At 37.3% G+C, this 17,934-nt stretch overlaps 1 non-coding gene across 1 annotated transcript; it reads right to left on the reverse strand.

The window, feature by feature from the left end:
* Window positions 1–17,362: 17,362 nt before the first annotated feature.
* On the reverse strand, window positions 17,363–17,470 carry LOC112787848 (small nucleolar RNA R71). Its single transcript, XR_003195237.1, has one exon. It is a non-coding gene; the product is annotated as a small nucleolar RNA R71 (small nucleolar RNA).
* Between the last annotated feature and the right edge of the window lie 464 nt (window positions 17,471–17,934).

A 17,934-nucleotide genomic window follows, 5' to 3' on the forward strand; every position in this document is an offset into this window, starting at 1 on the left:
GATTTACCTCATTCCAACAATGTATGCTTCCTTGCTTTTATATCTTCTCATCTTATGGTGTTATATTTTTGTTTTTCATAACGAATGCACCACAAGCAACCATGGAGGCGGAAGAAAGAACACATCGCAATCCGGAGAGTCGTCGTACCCCCTTGCTCATCTTTGAGTGCACCGAAGACGGTGCAAACTTTTAAGTGTGGGGAGGTCGTCCGACCGATCGGCAATCTTGGGTGACAAATTTCTAACTCCAATACTTTTGCATTTCATTCTAGGATTTTAGGATTTTTACTTGCATTTTCTTATTTTTGCATATGCATACACAATAAGCTTAGTCAAAATAATGAGAATTTTTCAAGATTTCTATCTATAGGGCATGTCAATTGATTTGAGTGAAAACTTTTCATAGAACTTGCTTGAATTATATATATTATGGATCATGTTTTGAGCTAAGAACACAAGCTTGTGAGACTTGAGCCTAATGATGTGGTTACATCTTATAACCACTTATTTTTCCTTCTTGTGTGCATTATTCTCTTTCTATGATTGTAATCTTTGATTTATTTGATTCTTTATGTCCATTATTTTGTGTATTCATGTATTTATGTGATTGAGGCCATCATTTCATTTAGCTCACTTACCCAAATAGCCTACCTTTTATCTTCCATTGTTAGCCAAATTTGAGCCTACGATTAACCCACTTGTTCTTAATTTAGCACATTACAAGCCTTAAAGCGAAAAATAATAAATGTCCTTATTTGGATCTTTGATTAGCTTAGGCTAGAGTGTGTATATCATTCAAGTGTGGGAACCTTGGGACATTGGGTGAATAAAAGGGTAGTTTTGTATTATTATTGTAAATATTGGGAATTGGGTACATGCTCATGTATTGATTAAATGTATAGACCTTATGCATTGGTACTCTTGTATATAGTTTGAAAGAAAGAAAAAATGAGAAAAACAAAAAAAAATATATGAAAAGTATAGAAAAAAATGGAAAAAGAAAGAAAACGAAAAAGAAAGAAATAAAAAGGGGACAAAATGCCCCAAGGTGAAGCTCAATAAGATCAATGCATATGAGTTGTGAAATGAAAAGAAAATGCATGAGTATGTGAAAAAGTGAAAAATGGGTAGCTAGATTAGAACTTAATTGTATAGGATGTCATAGGTTAGGTGGGAAGTTTAAGCTTATCAAAGATTCAAATTTCAAGCTCACTTGACCAAATATGCATCCTACCTTGACCCTAGCCCCATTACAACCAATGAAAAGACCTCATGATACTTGTATGCATGCATGAAATAAATGTTGATTGTTAGAAGAAAAACAAATCTTGGGAAGAATGAAATAGAGGAGAATTGAGTGAATCAACCCTAAACACTTGAGTGAATAGAGTGCAAACACTACCGGTGAGGGTTCAATGCTCAATTACATGTTTTCACCTATGATCATAATTTTCATGCAAGTTTGTAAAAATATTTAATAACTCAATTTGCTAGTCCTTAGCCCTTGTGCATATATGTTTCTTGGGAATTGATTTATTTTGACCCAGCACTTGCATTCATTTAGATAGTTGCATATAGGCAGATTGCATTTAGTTAGTTTCCATTGAATAAATGTCATACCCTTACTTCATTCTTGGTTTAAGCATGAGGACATGCTTGGTTTAAGTGTGGGGAGGTTGACAAAACCCAATTTGACGGTTTGTTTTGTATTGATTTTTGGGGATTTTATCACCTTTTACCCATATTTATTCAAGAAATAGCATGGTTTTGTATATTCTCCTTTAATTGTGCTTGAATGTGAAAACATGTTTTTTAGGACTCAAAATAGCTAAATTTAATTCACCTTGATTCTATTAGATGCCTTGATATGTTTGTTAAGTGATTTAAGGTTTAGGAGGCAAAGATTGGATCAAGGGAATGAAGAAAGAAAGCATGAAAAGTTGGAGAACTCATGAAGAAATGGAAGAACCGGAAAGTTGTCAAGCCGACCTCTTCGCACTTAATCGGCCATAACTTGAGCTACAGAGGTCCAAATGATGCGGTTCCAGTTGGGTTGGAAAGCTAACATCCGGGGCTTCGAAACGATATAAGATTTGCTATGGTTGAACCGCGCATGGTGACCCGTACGCGCATAGTACGCGCACGCGCCGTTGCTGCCACCTGGTTCACTTAAAACAAAACGTGGCCAGCGAATTCTAAAGCCTTGTGGGCCCAATCCAACTCATTTCTAATGCTATTTAAGCCAAGGATTGAAGGGGGAATGAAGATACTTTTCATACTTTAGAAGCTAGTTACCATTAGTTTAGTTTTAGCTTAGTTTAGTAGTGAGAGTTAGTTTCTAGAGAGAGAAGCTCTCACTTCTCTCTAGAATTAGGATTAGAATTAGGTTTAGTTTTTAGATCTAGATTTTAATTCATGCTTTCATCTCCTTCTACCTTTCAATTCCTTGTTGTTGCATTCATTCTTCTTCTATTCTTTTGTTGTAGTTTCCTTTATGTTGTTCTTATGTTTTGTTGTAGATCTACTTTTGCTCCTTCTATTTTCTTTCAATTCAATTAGAGGTAATTCATAATAATTGTGTTCTTTTTGATTGTTGTTGTTAATTCATTGCCATAATTGTTGTTAGATTCTATTTTTGTTATTAATTTACTTTGCTTTTCTTTTATGCCTTCCAAGTGTTTGATGAAATGCTTGGTTGGATTTTAGTATAGATTTTGTTCCTCTTGGCTATGGTAGAGTAATTAGTGACGCTTGAGTTATCTAATGTCTTTGTTGATTGATAATTAAAAGTTGCTAATTGATTTAGATACCACTAAAGCTAGTCTTTCCCTTGGGAGTTGGCTAGGACTTGTGGAATCAAGTTGATTCATCCACTTGACTTTCCTCCATTATTAGAGGTTAACTAAGTGGTAGCAATGGACAATTGTGGTCACAATCGAGGAGGATAACTAGGATAGGACTTCTAATTCTCACAACCTTGCCAAGTGCTTTTTAGTTGTTAGTTTATTTTCATTGTCATTTACATTTCATGTCTCTTATCCCAAAACCCCAAAATACAATCCATAACCAATAACAAGACACTTCATTGTAATTCCTAGGGAGAACGACCCGAGGTTTAAATACTTCGGTTTATAAATTTTAGGGGTTTGTACTAGTGACAAACAACTTTTTGTATGAAAGGATTATTGCTTGGTTTAGAAACTATACTTTACAACGAGATTTTATTAGTGAATTTCTAAACCGTCAAAAATCCGTTCATCAGCGTGCGCACAACCACCTGTGCTTGTGCACAAGCAGAAAATCAGCATGTGTGCGGACGCACACACCTGTGCGTCTGCACACGTCCCAGCGCGTGACTCATTTAATGAAAATTGTTGGGGGCGATTTCTGGGCCTCCAGAGCCCAATTTTTGGACTTTTTGATGCTGATTCTTCCTATACTAAGCAATGCCTCACTCCATTTGAAGGGGGGAGCAAATTAGGGTAGATTTTAGTCATGTAGTTCATTTTCTAGAGAGAGAAGCTCCCCCTTCTCTCTAGAACCTAGGGTTTTTAGTTTAATTTTCTTGTAATTGCTTCTTTCAATTCTTGTTTTAATCTAGTTTCTTCTACCTTTCTTTGTTCTATTGTTTTAATTTCCTTATTTATCTTGTTAATTTCTCATTTTAGTTGTCCTTTATGTTTGTGTACACTCTTATCACTTTAATTTACATTTAATGCAATTTTATGTTTCATGTCATTTATTGCGTTATTGAGTTGCTATCTTTATTTTCCTTGCTTAGTAGTTGTAGCATTTATTATTTCTTGTCATTTTATCATGCTTTCTTCACATTCCCACCAAGTATTTGACAAAATTCTTGGTTGGGATTTTGCTTAGTTTTTCTCACTCTTGGTTGAGAAATTGTGTGGTTTGGGTGAACTTGAGTGGTGGATGTCCATTCCACATTGTGTGAGGGTTGTTAATTAATTTGGTTTCCCTTGACTCTAAGTGACCCACTAGTGTTGACTTAGGACTTATGGATTGAGATTAATTATGCCAAGTTGACTTATCCTCGATGTAGGGTTGACTAATTGGAATTAATTCACACACAATTACCATGTTTGTGGTCCACAACTAGGATAGGAATCCTTAATTACCCACTTCTTACCAAGAGTCCTTTTTAGCTTTCAATTTCCATTTTCATTGCCTTTACTTGCCTTCATTTAATTTCTTGCATGTTAAGTTACCTTCTTGCATTTTAATTTCTTGCCAATTGCTATCATCCAACCCCCATTTCCCTATAGCCAATAATACGACACTTCATTGCAATTCCTAGGGAGAACGACCCGGGAGTTTAAATACTCTTGGTTATTTGATTTGGATTGTGACATCTTTGATTTAAACTTTGATTGAGAGTTAATTGTTGGTCTAGACTATGCTTGCAACGAGATTCTATTTTTGTGAAATTCTAGATTAACATAAATTTCTCACATCACTGCCAAATACCAAACTTAGAATTGGTGTCTGAGGGCTGTATATAACTTTACACTGAGAGAGAGGGTTGGAATACTAGGTGTTGCACAACTATCTCTCTTTTGTCAAAGGGAGAGTTAAGGTTAGGCATATTGAACAAAATGTGGTCCTCCCATAACTGTAGAATCAACTCTCCTTTTGCTACATCAATGATGGCATTGGCAGTGGCTAGAAAAGGTCTTCCAAGGATGATGGATTCATCCTTGTCTTCCCCAGTATCTAAGATTATGAAATCTGCAGGGATGTAAAGGTCCTCAACCTTTACTATGACATCCTCTACCAGACCATATGCCTTTCTATGTAAAGGTCCTAAACCTTTACTATGACATCCTCTACCAGACCATATGCCTTTCTCATTGACTTGTCTGGCATCTCTAGTGAGATTTTTGCAGCTTGTACCTCAAAGATTCCCAGTCTCTCCATTACAGAGAGTGGCATAAGGTTTATGCTTGACCCTAGGTCACACATAGCCTTCTCAAAGGTAATGGTGCCTATGGTGCAAGGGATTAGGAAGCGTCCAAGATCTGGCAGCTTCTGAGGTAGTTTTTGTTGAACCAAGGCATTGAGTTCCTTGGTGAGCACTGGAGGTTCTTCATCTAATGTCTCTGTTCCAAATAACTTGGCATTTAGCTTCATGAGGACCCCTAGGTACCGAGCAACTTGCTCTTCCCTATATTCTTCTTCCTCATTAGAGGAGGAGTGATCCTCATAATCCATGATTTGCAATAAGGCATTCAATGGAACTTCTATAGTCCCCTTTTGAGTCTTAGTTTCCTTCAGTTCTTCAATAGGGAAGTCTTGAGTGGGCATTGAATGCCCAGCTACCCCATTACTGGCATTCAACGCTAGCTTTTGTGCCACTTTAGGTGCTGAACGCCCAGTAGGGACTTCCTTACTGGCGTTCAATGTCAGAGCATCCCCTTTAGATTCGGCCCCAACTTCTACAGTGATGGCCTTGCACTCTTCTCTCGGATTTACTTCAGTGTTACTTGGGAGAGTGTTAGGAAGGGTCTCAAGAATTCTCTTGCTCAGCTGACCAACTTGTACCTCTAGATTTCTGATGGAGGACCTAGTTTCTGTTATAAAATTATAAGTGGTCTTAGAGAGTTCAGAGACTATGGTTGCTAAGTCAGAAAGGCTCTGCTTAGAAGTCTCCATGTTTTAATGAGAAGAAGGGAATGGTTTATTATTAAAACTATTCTGGTTTCTTCCACTTTGATTATTGTTAAAGCCTTGCTGAGGCTTCTGTTGATCTCTCCATGAAAGGTTAAGATGATTTCTCCATAAGGAGTTGTAGGTGTTTCCATAGGGTTCTCCCATGTAATTAACCTCTTCCATTATGGGTTGATCTGGATCATAGGCATCTCCATCCTAGGAGGTGTCTTGAGGGCTGTCAGCTGCAGCTTGCATTCCAGTCAAATACTGAGAGATCATATTGACCTGTTGAGTCAAGATCTTGTTCTGAGCCAATATGGAATTCAGAGTGTCAACCTCTAGGACTCTTTTCTTTTGAGCTACCCCATTGTTCACAGGGTTTCTCTCAAAAGTGTACATGAATTGGTTGTTTGCAACCATTTCAATGAGTTTCTGTGCCTCATCAGGCGTTTTCTTCAAGTGGAGTGATCCACCAGCAGAGTGGTCCACTGACATCTTGGATATCTCAGATAGACCATCATAGAAAATACCTAGGATAGTCCATTCTGAGAGCATGTCAGGAGGACATCTCTTGATCAGTTGCTTATATCTTTTCCAAGCTTCATAGAGGGATTCACCCTCTTTCTGAAGGTTTGAACTTCCACCCTGAGCTTGCTCATCTTTTGAGGTGGAAAGAACTTTGCCAAGAAAGCATTGACTAACTTTTCCCAAGAGTCTAGGCTTTCTTTGGGTTGAGAATCCAACTGTAACACCCTAATTACCCTAAGCCCTTGCATCGTAAAGCAAAGGTTAATCAAAGGTTACGGCAAGTCTAAGCCTTATACATATAATATATAGAAGTAATATATTTGAGAAGACCGATGAAGGATACAGCTCAAAAACAGGATTTGAAAAGCACAAACCATACACACAAAGCTACAACTTAACTTACAAGAAATAGATAAAATATAACAAAATATAAGAGTATGATAGTATAAAGATCTAGCCACGGCTTGCAGAGTCTAAGCCGGCTAGCTATACACAGACAGTACATAATTCTGAAAGTTTAAACATCTTATACAAGTTTTCTCTCTCAAAGTAAGCCTCTAGGCAAAATAAATACAAAAGTGAGAGATTAATACAAAATAATAAAAAAGGACTCCAAAACATATCCAGGATCCTCCACTCTGTCACCATCGAAATAACTCACCGAGGTGGATTGCAACTTGCATCTAAAAAATAACAACAAAGTATGGAATGAGAACCAGAGGTTCTCAGTATGGTAGTAGTGCCCAGTAATGTAAGATATAAAGACTCCTGGACGCCGGAGGCAATTCTAGAGCTTCATACCAACCAGATATTCAAGCTTAACGAAATAAATAACTTAAACCCTAAATAATAAACAAAGGTATCTAATCTTAGGGATTTCTAACTAAAACTAGTCACCGTTGTCCCACAGCCTTTACCAACCTACCCTCCGAGCGACCTCATCGCCACCGCCTACCTAACGTCCTCAACACCATACAATCACAGATAATGCAAGCAAGTAAAACATAGGTAGTAATCATATATAACAAGTAATTCAAGAAGCAAATATGCGTATTACACAGTTAGACACACTCAAGGAATCAAAGAAAACAAGCACATAAGAGATGCATATGATGAATGCCTATCCTATTGGCTCGTGATATCACTTGTCGGTCCGTAAATGCCAACCCGACATATCTTTCCGGATGTAGCCTTTTCTGCCACGCCAGAGATATAGTGCCCTGCACACTTATGCAGCAGCGAATCTGCTACGCCAGAGATTTAGTGCCCTGCACACTCATGTAGTAGGGAGTCTACTACGCCAGGGATATAGGCCCCACACACTTCATGCAGCAGAGAAGGAAACAACAACAACTACTCATGCAGCAGAGAAATTTGCTACGCTAGGGATATAGGCCATGCACACTCTTAACAACAACTAATCATGCAGCAGACAAATCTGCTACGCCAGAGATATAGGCTCCGCACACTCCCATATAATCCAAAAATTTTCTCCTTTATTTCCAAGCCTTCAACTCGTCATACCCATCACCAGTTTCCAACTTCTCAAAAATCTCTTTAGACATAAACTTCACAACTCTACATGCCCCACTCAAAACTAGAAGTTACACAAATCTTCCAAACCTAGGTCACCAGCTCTAACTCATAACTAAAATACCTTTTCTATCCTTTTATTATTTCCTCCGTTGATTCAAGATCTTAAAACTGGCAAAAAGGTTTTAAACAAGTGTTACAGAAGTTTACAAGCTTGCCGGAAAGGTTAAACAGTTGAGAACAAGGTTTTGATTGAAAAACAGGGCAGTGTGCGTACGCACAGGGGTGTGCGTGTGCACGCCCAGAAAAATTTTCAAGACATGTGTGTATGCATAGAGGTGTGCGTACGCACAGGGGGCAAAATCATAACTCTGTTCATCCGCACAAGGCATGCGAACACCCTCAACAGAGTGCACCTTCCAACATGTGTGTGCGCACAAGGCTGTGAGTGCGCACAGCTTGCAGAGCTTCGTTGGTTATATGTGCGCACAGAGCGTGCTAGCACTCCCAACAGTAGCCATAACCTCGTGTCTGCGTGCACACAAGAGTGTGCGCGCGCACACTTTCAAAAACATACAAGATGTGCGTGCACACAAGGCTGTGCGTGCGCACACAAACCAGAAATCACAAATTCTGCAGCCTTCACAGAATTCAGATTTTGACACCAAAGTTTGAATGATCATAACTTCCTCTACAAAAATCCATTCCCTACAAACTTTATATCCATTTAAATATTTTTCAATGAACTTTAATTAAAAGCAAATTTCAACAAATTTTGAAAACTGAGGCTCAAGTTATGATCCATCAAAGTTCACCAAAAATCCATTTTTACCAAAAATATTAAAACTCTATTTCACCAAACCTCTCAATCCAAAATCAATTGCTCTACATCCAAACCAACCCTAATGTGGCTAATTTATATCCCTATGTCTTCTAATTCATTGCACACTTAAAATTCACAATTTTACCATTTTCACACCTAATCATCATTCCTTCTATTAATCTCTCAAACCATATGCAACAAGACCACACATCAATAATTCCTCATACATAAATACTTCACTTATCACTCATCATTGTCATAATAGTCATCCACCATCAATTATAGCTCAATATCAATAATGCATCCTCATGCAACATTAACTCAAAATCAACACCATCCAATATCATCACCAACCACAAGATTCAAAACCCACAACCATCATCATAATATATCATTACACATCATAATCATCAATATCCTTCAACAAGTATCATAAACATATGTTATGAATTCCATCATTCTCTATAATTCTCTTCATCATACAACATGATTTCATAAATAATTAGGCATACACCAACATCATTCAATCCTATCTTATGGTCCACTAGCCTAAGTTTCCAAACATTTATATATTACATAGAGAAAACCGAAACCATACCTTGGCCGATTATCCTCCATGCACGAAACCACCAAAAAGCCAAGATAACTCCAAAAGCACCAAAGCTCAAACTAACAACATATATATCACCTAAATCAAAACCTAAAAACCACAACATACAATACTATAAGGTTATATGAGGAACTTTGCCTTATTAAAAGGGGATTGGGGCAAAGCCCAATGATTACCCGCTACTAGAGATCACCTAAACAACCAAAATCACAAAATCACCAAAACTATAACCATTTCTTGCCAAATTTGCTTAGATATAAATGAAGAGCTCGACGAGAGCTTCGTGTGGTCGCAAACAGCTTGTCAATCGGAGCTCCGTAACTCAAGTTATGGCTCCCGGAAGGTGATGATGAATAGTAAAATCACCCTCTTCTCCTCTATTCTCTATGCAGCGCCCCCTTTCTTATTTTGGGGTGGAATTGAGCTGAAATGCTCATTTAATGAGCATATATATATATATTGGGCCTTGGGCCCGGTTTTCCGTTAGCGTTTTTGGTCCGTTTAGCCCACTTTGGACTAAAGCCTTTAAGATTAGTGCCCGGTTTTCAATTCTAAATCATTTTTGTCGTTTCAAAACAATAAATCAATTTTCAAAATCTTATTTTCTAAAATACGCGGTACTGGATAGACTAGATCCGGTATGCCGGCTTAAGCGCCAGTATGCATTTTTACAAAACTTTTCGGAAAAGATATGTTTTCCAACTCAGAAAAATCTATTGAATTCAAATTTCACCTTTATAATTTCAATTTAAAACTTCTAAATTTTGAATCTACTTCGAACACTTAAAAATTATTTTATTAAAACAGTTTTACTGTGAAAAACTCCAGTTCTTACATCCTCCCCTCCTAAAAAATTTTCGCCCTCGAAAATTAGAATTACTCGATATATCCTCCTCGAAGCGCTCTACCGTGTCGATATTCTCTCTCTCCTTATGCTGCGTCACTCTGATTATCGTCATTAAGAATCCGAATTACTCGGCTACATGCATCAAAAGCCTGCTTCTCTTGGTCCCTCCAACGAATTTCTAAGTTCGACCAAACTTACGACAACCTTCTCTAAGATAAAACTAAGCCAACTAGGTCCTAATAACATATCACAACAACCTTATGTGCTTACCTCTCATCAGCGGATTCGATTCCGTCACCTCTCCTGCATCCGTAGTAAAAATTGGGCCTGGTTGCTGACTCCTACTTACATCTCGGTTCCTCCCTCGGCGGCAGTACTTGGATATGTGTCCAGGCTTGCCACAAGTAAAACACAGATGACCTCCCCTCAAATGGTGAAACTGAGCATCGTTGTCCCTTCCAAAGGTCTCATTTCCTTTAAAGGTTTGTCCCCTCGGTGCAAGGTAATCGTCATGTTCCCTATTAGTGTTTCCTCCACGAGTGTCCCTCGACGAGGCTACCATCTTCGCACATTCCTCAATAACTCTCGCCTTGTTCACAAGATCAGAGAAGATCTGAATCTCCAAAGGAGCCACAGCAGTCATGATGTTATCATTCAAGCCCCTTTGATACTTAATGCACTTCCAACTTTCATAGGTCTCCGGGGCACCCTGACACACCCTAGAGAACCTACAGAGCTCCTCAAATCGGCTAGTATAGTCCGCCACAGACAAAGAACCTTGCTTCAGCTGCATGATGAACGGATTTTTGCTAGTAAAGAATTCACAATAAATTTCTGTTGCAAGTATAGTTTCTAAACCAACAATAATCCTTTCATACAAAAATTTGGTTGTCACTAAAACAAACCCAATAAAATTAAACTGAAGTATTTAAACCTCGGGTCGTCTCTCAAGGAATTGCAGGGAGGTATGTTACTATTGGTTATGGAAAAGTATATTTTTGGGTTTTTGAAAGGTTGAACAAGGAATGTAAACAATAAGAGAATAAACTGATAATTAAGAAAGCTCTTGGCAAAGTATGAGAATTAGAAGTCCTATCCTAGTTATCCTTATCAATTGTGACATCAATTGTCCATTGCTCTCACTTAGTTAACCTCTAACTATGAAGGAAAGTCAAGTGGATGAATTAATTTGATTCCTCAAGTCCTAGTCAACTCCTAAGGAAAGACTAGTTTTAGAGGGATCCAAATCAACTAGCAACTTTCAATTATCAATCAACAAAGGAGTTTGATAACTCAAGAGTCTCCAATTACTCAACCAAAGCCAAGAATATAAAAATCTAACTTAAAATCCTCCCAAGCATTTTATCAAATACTTGGAAGGCACACTATAAAAGCATAGAAAAGCAATAAGAGATAGTAAAATCCAAACAACCAATTGAAAGCATCAATAACATAAATTGAAGAAAGCAATCATAAATATGAAATACCTCAAATTGCATTAAATAGAAAATCAAATCTAACATGAGAGTTCATAAACTAAAATAGCAACATAAAGTAATCAACAAAGGAAATAAATAAACTAGAATGCTAGAACAATTAAAAGTAGAAGAGAAACTAAATTAAACTAAGATAGAGGTCTGAAGTTGAGAATAACTAAACCAAATAATCCTAAAGCCTCGAGAGAGGAGAGAGCTTCTCTCTCTAAAAAACTATATCTAAAACCTAAAATTATCTGAATGAATGATTCCCCCACTCTGCAGCCTTTAATATGTGTTTTCTGGGCCGAAACTGGGTCTAAAACCAGCCCAAAATCGCCCCCAGCGCTTTATGTAATTTCTGCACGTGGCGCATGTCACACGTACGCGTCAGTCACGCGTACGCGTCGATGGTCATCTTCGTGTGTCACGCGTACGCGTCAGGTATGCGCACGCATTGCCGTGCAATCTCACTTCTCACACGTACGCGTCAGGTGCGCATGCGCATTGTTCCTCACTGGTCAGCTCCTTAGTTTCTTGTGTTCCTTCCATTTTTGCATGCTTCCATTCCATCCTCTAAGCCATTCCTGCCCTATAAAGCCTGAAAACACTTAACACACATATCAAGGTATTGAATGGTAATAAGAGAGGATTAAAATTAGTAAATTTAAGGCTAAAGAAGCATGTTTTCAATCATAGCACAAAATTAGGAAGGAAAATGTAAAACATGCGAATTATATGAATAAGTGTGAGTTTAATGGATAAAATCCACTCAATTAAGTACAAAATATACCACGAAATAGTGGTGCATCACTGCATAAGCTCCAACTCCTTCGCTTCCCTTGCCAATTTAGGAAAGTACTTCTTGTAGAAAGCCGTTTGGAATACATCCCAAGGAATGTCGGCATTCTAAAACTGTAGCAAGCGGAATTCTCCTTGCCACCAATGCTGAGCCTCTCCCAAAAATGGATACACTCCATGGCCTGGAACCAATTATCCGCTTCCGTAGGATTGGTTGAACCTCTGAAACATGGTGGATGAACCTTGAGAAAGGTAGCCAAGGTCATCGGAGCACCTCCCATGTTATCACCATTTCCTTCCACATTCTCATTCCTGTTTCCATCACCATTTCTGTTTCTAGTTGGTTGACCTAACCTCTGTACAGCTTGCAGAGTCGCAACAGCATTCGCCTCTATGGTATTCGCAAGATTAGCCATTGCCACCATGAACTCGACATGGTTATCGGCCGGTTGCCCATTTCTATCCTCTCCTCATGAACACATACCCTAAACCATACACCAAACAATCGATATCAAGGTGATCAGTCTCAATATCAAAAGCCTAGTGCTTCAATTATCCCAAAAAGGCACTCACAAACAAGCATGCTATGCAATATAAAAAAGATAACCTAATAGCAACAAAGAAAAAGACACAGAGTATGCATTGAAGCACAATCGGTCCATCCCTCAAGCTCACAAGGACGAACCGCTCTGATACCACTAAATGTAACACCCTAATTACCCTAAGCCTTACCTCACATCGTAAAGCAAAGGTTAATCAAAGGTTACGACAAGTCTAAGGCTTATACATATCACATATAGAAGAAATAATATATTTGAGAAGCCTGATGAAGGATACAGCTCAAAAACAGGATTTGAAAAGCGCAAACCGTACACACGAAGCTACAACTTAACTCACAAGAAATAGATATAATATAACAAAATATAAGAGTATGATAGTATAAATATCTAGCCACGGCTCGCGGAGTCTAAGCTGGGTAGCTATACACAGACAGTACAGAATTCTGAAAGTTAAATGATGAGCGGATAATTTATACCCTTTTTAGCATTGTTTTTACATAGTTTTTAGTATGATTTAGCTACTTTTTATTATATTTTTATTAGTTTTTATTTAAAAATCACATTTCTGGACTTTACTATGAGTTTGTATGTTTTTCTGTGATTTCAGGCATTTTCTGGCTGAAATTGAGGGACCAGAGCAAAAATCTGATTCAGAGGCTAAAAAAGGACTGCAGATGCTGTTGGATTCTGACCCAATTGGTGCGCTCTCAATTGCGTTGGAAAGTAGACATCTTGGGCTTTCCAGCAATATATAATGGTCCATACTTTGCTCGAGATTTGATGGCCCAAACTGGCGTTCAAAGACAGCCTAAAACATCTTGGCGTAAAACGCCCAAACTGGCACCAGAATTGGAGTTAAACGCCCAAACTGGCACCAAAGCTGGCGATTAACTCTAGGAACAGCCTATGCACGAAAAAGCTTCAATGCTCAGCCCAAGCACACACCAAGTGAGCCCCGAAAGTAGATTTCTGCACTATCTGCACTTAGTTACTCATTTTCTGTAATCCCTAGTAACTAGTTTAGTATAAATAGCACTTTTTACTATTCTATTCGCATCGAGACTCTTACCATCTGATGCTATTGTACACGTTTGGAGGCTGGCCTCACGGCCATGCCTAGACCTTTTTCACTTATGTATTTTCAACGGTGGAGTTCCTACACCCCATAGATTAAGGTGTGGAGCTCTGCTGTTCTTCATGAATTAATGCAATTACTACTGTTTTCTATTCAATTCACGCCTACTTCTTCTCCAAGATATACTCTCGTACTTAATTCAGTTAAGTCAGAATGAAGGGGTGATCCGTGACAATCACCCAATCTTCGTTACTCGCTTAGCCAAGATCGCGTGCCTGACAACCACAAAGCGGTCTACATGATGTTCAATGTAGTCATTGGATGACAGCTGGAGTATATTCTCTTGGGTATCTAATACATGGACCGAGTCCGTGAGATTAGTATCTTCGTGGTATAGGCTAGAATTATTGGCAGCCATTCCTGGGATCCGAAAAGTCTAAACCTTGTCTGTGGTATTCCGAGTAGGATCCGAGAAGGAGTGATTGTGACGAGCTTCAAACCTGCAAATGTTGGGCTCAAGTGACAGTGTGCAAAAGGATCAATGGATTCTATTCCGACGCTAGCGGGAACTGACAGATGATTAGCCATGTGGTAGCTGTACCTGGTATTTTTCATCCAAGACGAGAAATCCGATAGTTGATTAGCCGTGCAGAAACCGTAGAGGACCATTTTCACTGAGAGGATCTTACATCTTGCCATGGAAGGAAGTAACTCATGGTTGGAAGAAGGCAATAGGAAAGCAGAGGTTCAGAAGCAACAAAGCATCTCCAGACGCTTATCTGAAGTTCCCACAAATGAATTACATAAGTAACTCTATTTTATTTTATGTTTTATTTATATTTTAATTATCAAAACCCCATAACCACTTGAATCCACCTGACTGAGATTTACAAGATGACCATAGCTTGCTTCAAGCCGACAATCTCCGTGGGATCTACCCTTACTCACGTAAGGTATTACTTGGACGAACCTAGTGCACTTGCTGGTTAGTTACGCAGAGTTGTGAAGAAGTGTTGAGATCACGATTCTGTGTACCAAGTTTTTGGCGCCGTTGTCGGGTATTATTCGAGTTTGGACAACTGATGGTTCATCTTGTTGCTTAGATTAGGTAATTTTATTTTATGTTTAAGCTTTTTATTTTTAATTTTTGAAAAATTCAAAAAAATATATTTGTTCTTCAGAATTTTTAAGAATGAATTCTAGAGTTTCAAATGATATGTGAAGCCTGGCTGACTGCTAAGCCATGTCTAATTTTTTTGGACTGAGGCTTTCACTTATCATTGTAGGAGCTTTTTGATTCCCATCAATTTGGCTGTTGTATGTAATGCTCTGCTGAAGCTTGGCTGGCCATTTGGCCATGTCTAATCTTTTGGACCGAAGCTTTCACATAAAGCTTGGCTGGCTATTTAGCCATGTCTAAATTTTTGGACCGAAGCTTTAGACTAGCATTGCATGATTCTTGGAATTCTTATTAAAAATTTTGAATTTCTTATTTTTCTTATTCCAAAATATTTTCGAAAAGTAAAAAAAATTAATAAAATCATAAAACCAAAAATATTTTGTGTTTCTTGTTTGAGTCTTGTGTCAAATTTTAAGTTTGGTGTCAATTGCATTTTTTTAATTTTTCTTTAAATTTTTGAAAATTCATGCATGTGTTCTTTCTTGATCTTCAAGTTGTTCTTGATGATTTTCCTTGTTTGATCTTTGGTTTTTCTTGTTTTGTGTCTTTTCTTATTTTTCATATGCATTTTTTTAATTATTAGTGTCTAACCATTGAAAATTTCTAAGTTTGGTGTCTTGCATATTTTTCTTTTCTTAAAAATGTTCAAAAATATGTTCTTGATGTTCATCATTATCTTCAAAGTGTTGTTGGTGTTCATCTTGACATTCAAAGTGTTCTTGCATGCATTTTTTGTTTTGATCTTGAATTTTTATGTTTTGTTTCATTTTTGTGTTTTTCTCTCTCATCATTAAAAATTCAAAAATAAAAAAAATATATTTCCCTTATTTCACTCATAAATTTTGAAATTTTGAATTGATTTAGTCAAAAAGTTTTAAAATTTAGTTGTTTCTTGTTAGTCAAGTGAAAATTTCAATTTGAAAATTCTATCTTTTCAAATCTTTTTCAAAAAATTAAATCTTTTTCATTTTTCTTTCCTGTTTTTCAAAAATTTTAAAATTGATTTTCAAAATCTTTTTCTTACTTTTTATTTCATATTTTCGAATTTATTACCAACATTTAATATTTTGATTCAAAAACTTTAAGTTGTTACTTGCCTATTAAGAAAGGATCAATCTTTAAATTCTAGAATCATATCTTTTAGTTTCTTGTTAGTCAAGTAATCAACTTTATCAAAAATCAAATCTTTTTTTATTTCCTTTTCAAATCTTTTTCAAAATGATTGTCAATCATATCTTTTCAAAATTTATTTTCAAATCTTTTTCAATTAACTACTTGACTTTTTGTTTGATTTTAAAAGTTTTCTATTTCAATCATATCTTTTTCAAAATCACCTAACTACTTTTCTCTCTCCAATTTTCGAAAGTCACTAACCATTTTTTTTAAATTCTTTTTAATTAACTAATTGTTTTAAGTTCTGATTTTATTTTATTTTCCTTCTTAATTTTCGAATACTAACCAATAATTAAAATAAAAACAAAAATATTTTCTTTTCTTTTAAGTAATATTCGAATATACTCTCTCTCTCTCATCTCTTTCTATTTATTTATTTATTTACTAACACTTCTCTTCTTCTTATAATTCGAACCCTCTCCCTTTCTCTGTGTTCGAATTCTTCTTCTCCCTTCTTCATTCTATTTCTTCTATTCTTCTACTCACATAAAGGAATCTTTATACTATGACATAGAGGATTCCTATTCTTTTCTGTTCTCTTCTTTTTCATATGAGCAGGAACAAGGATAAGAACATTCTTGTTGAAGCTGATCCTGAACCTGAAAGGACTTTGAAGAAGAAGTTAAGAGAAGCTAAAACACAACACTCTGGAGAGGACCTAACAGAAATTTTCTAAAAAGTAGTTATGGAAGCCGAAAATAACAACAATGGTGGAGATGCAAGGAAGATGCTTGATGACTTTACTGCACCCACTTCTGACTTTTATGGAAGAAGCATCTCAATTCCTGCAATTGGAGCAAACAACTTTGAGCTTAAGCCTCAATTAGTTTCTCTAATGCAGCAGAATTGCAAGTTTCATGGACTTCCATTGGAAGATCCTCATCAGTTTTTAGCTGAATTCTTGCAAATATGTGACACTGTTAAGACCAATGGGGTTAATCCCGAGGTCTACATGCTTATGCTTTTCCCCTTTGCTGTAAGAGACAGAGTTAGGACATGGTTAGACTCACAACCTAAAGAAAGCCTGAACTCTTGGGAAAAGTTGGTCAATGCTTTCTTGGCCAAATTCTTTCCACCTCAAAAGTTAAGCAAGCTTAGAGTGGAAGTCCAAACCTTCAGACAGAAGGAAGGTGAATCCCTCTATGAAGCTTGGGAAAGATACAAGCAATTGATCAGAAGGTGTCCTTCTGACATGCTTTCAGAATGGAGCATCTTATGTATATTCTATGATGGTCTGTCTGAATTGTCCAAGATGTCATTGGACCACTCTGCTGGTGGATCTCTTCATCTGAAGAAGACGCCTGCAGAAGCCCAGGAACTCATTGAAATGGTTGCAAATAACTAGTTCATGTACACTTCTGAAAGAAATCCTGTGAATAATGGGATAACTCAGAAGAAAGGAGTTCTTGAGATTGATACTCTGAATGCTATATTGGCTCAGAATAAAATATTGACTCAGCAAGTCAATTTGATTTCTCAGAGTCTGACTGGAATGCAAGCTGCATCTGGCAGTACCTAGGAAGCTTCCTCTAAAGAAGAAGCTTATGACCCTGAGAATCCTGCAATGGAAGAGGTGAATTACATGGGAGAACCCTATGGAAACACCTATAATCCTTCATGGAGAAATCATCCAAATTTCTCATGGAAGGATCAACAGAAGCC

The sequence above is a fragment of the Arachis hypogaea genome, chromosome 20 (genome assembly GCF_003086295.3).
Source record: "Arachis hypogaea cultivar Tifrunner chromosome 20, arahy.Tifrunner.gnm2.J5K5, whole genome shotgun sequence".
Lineage (NCBI taxonomy): Eukaryota > Viridiplantae > Streptophyta > Magnoliopsida > Fabales > Fabaceae > Arachis > Arachis hypogaea.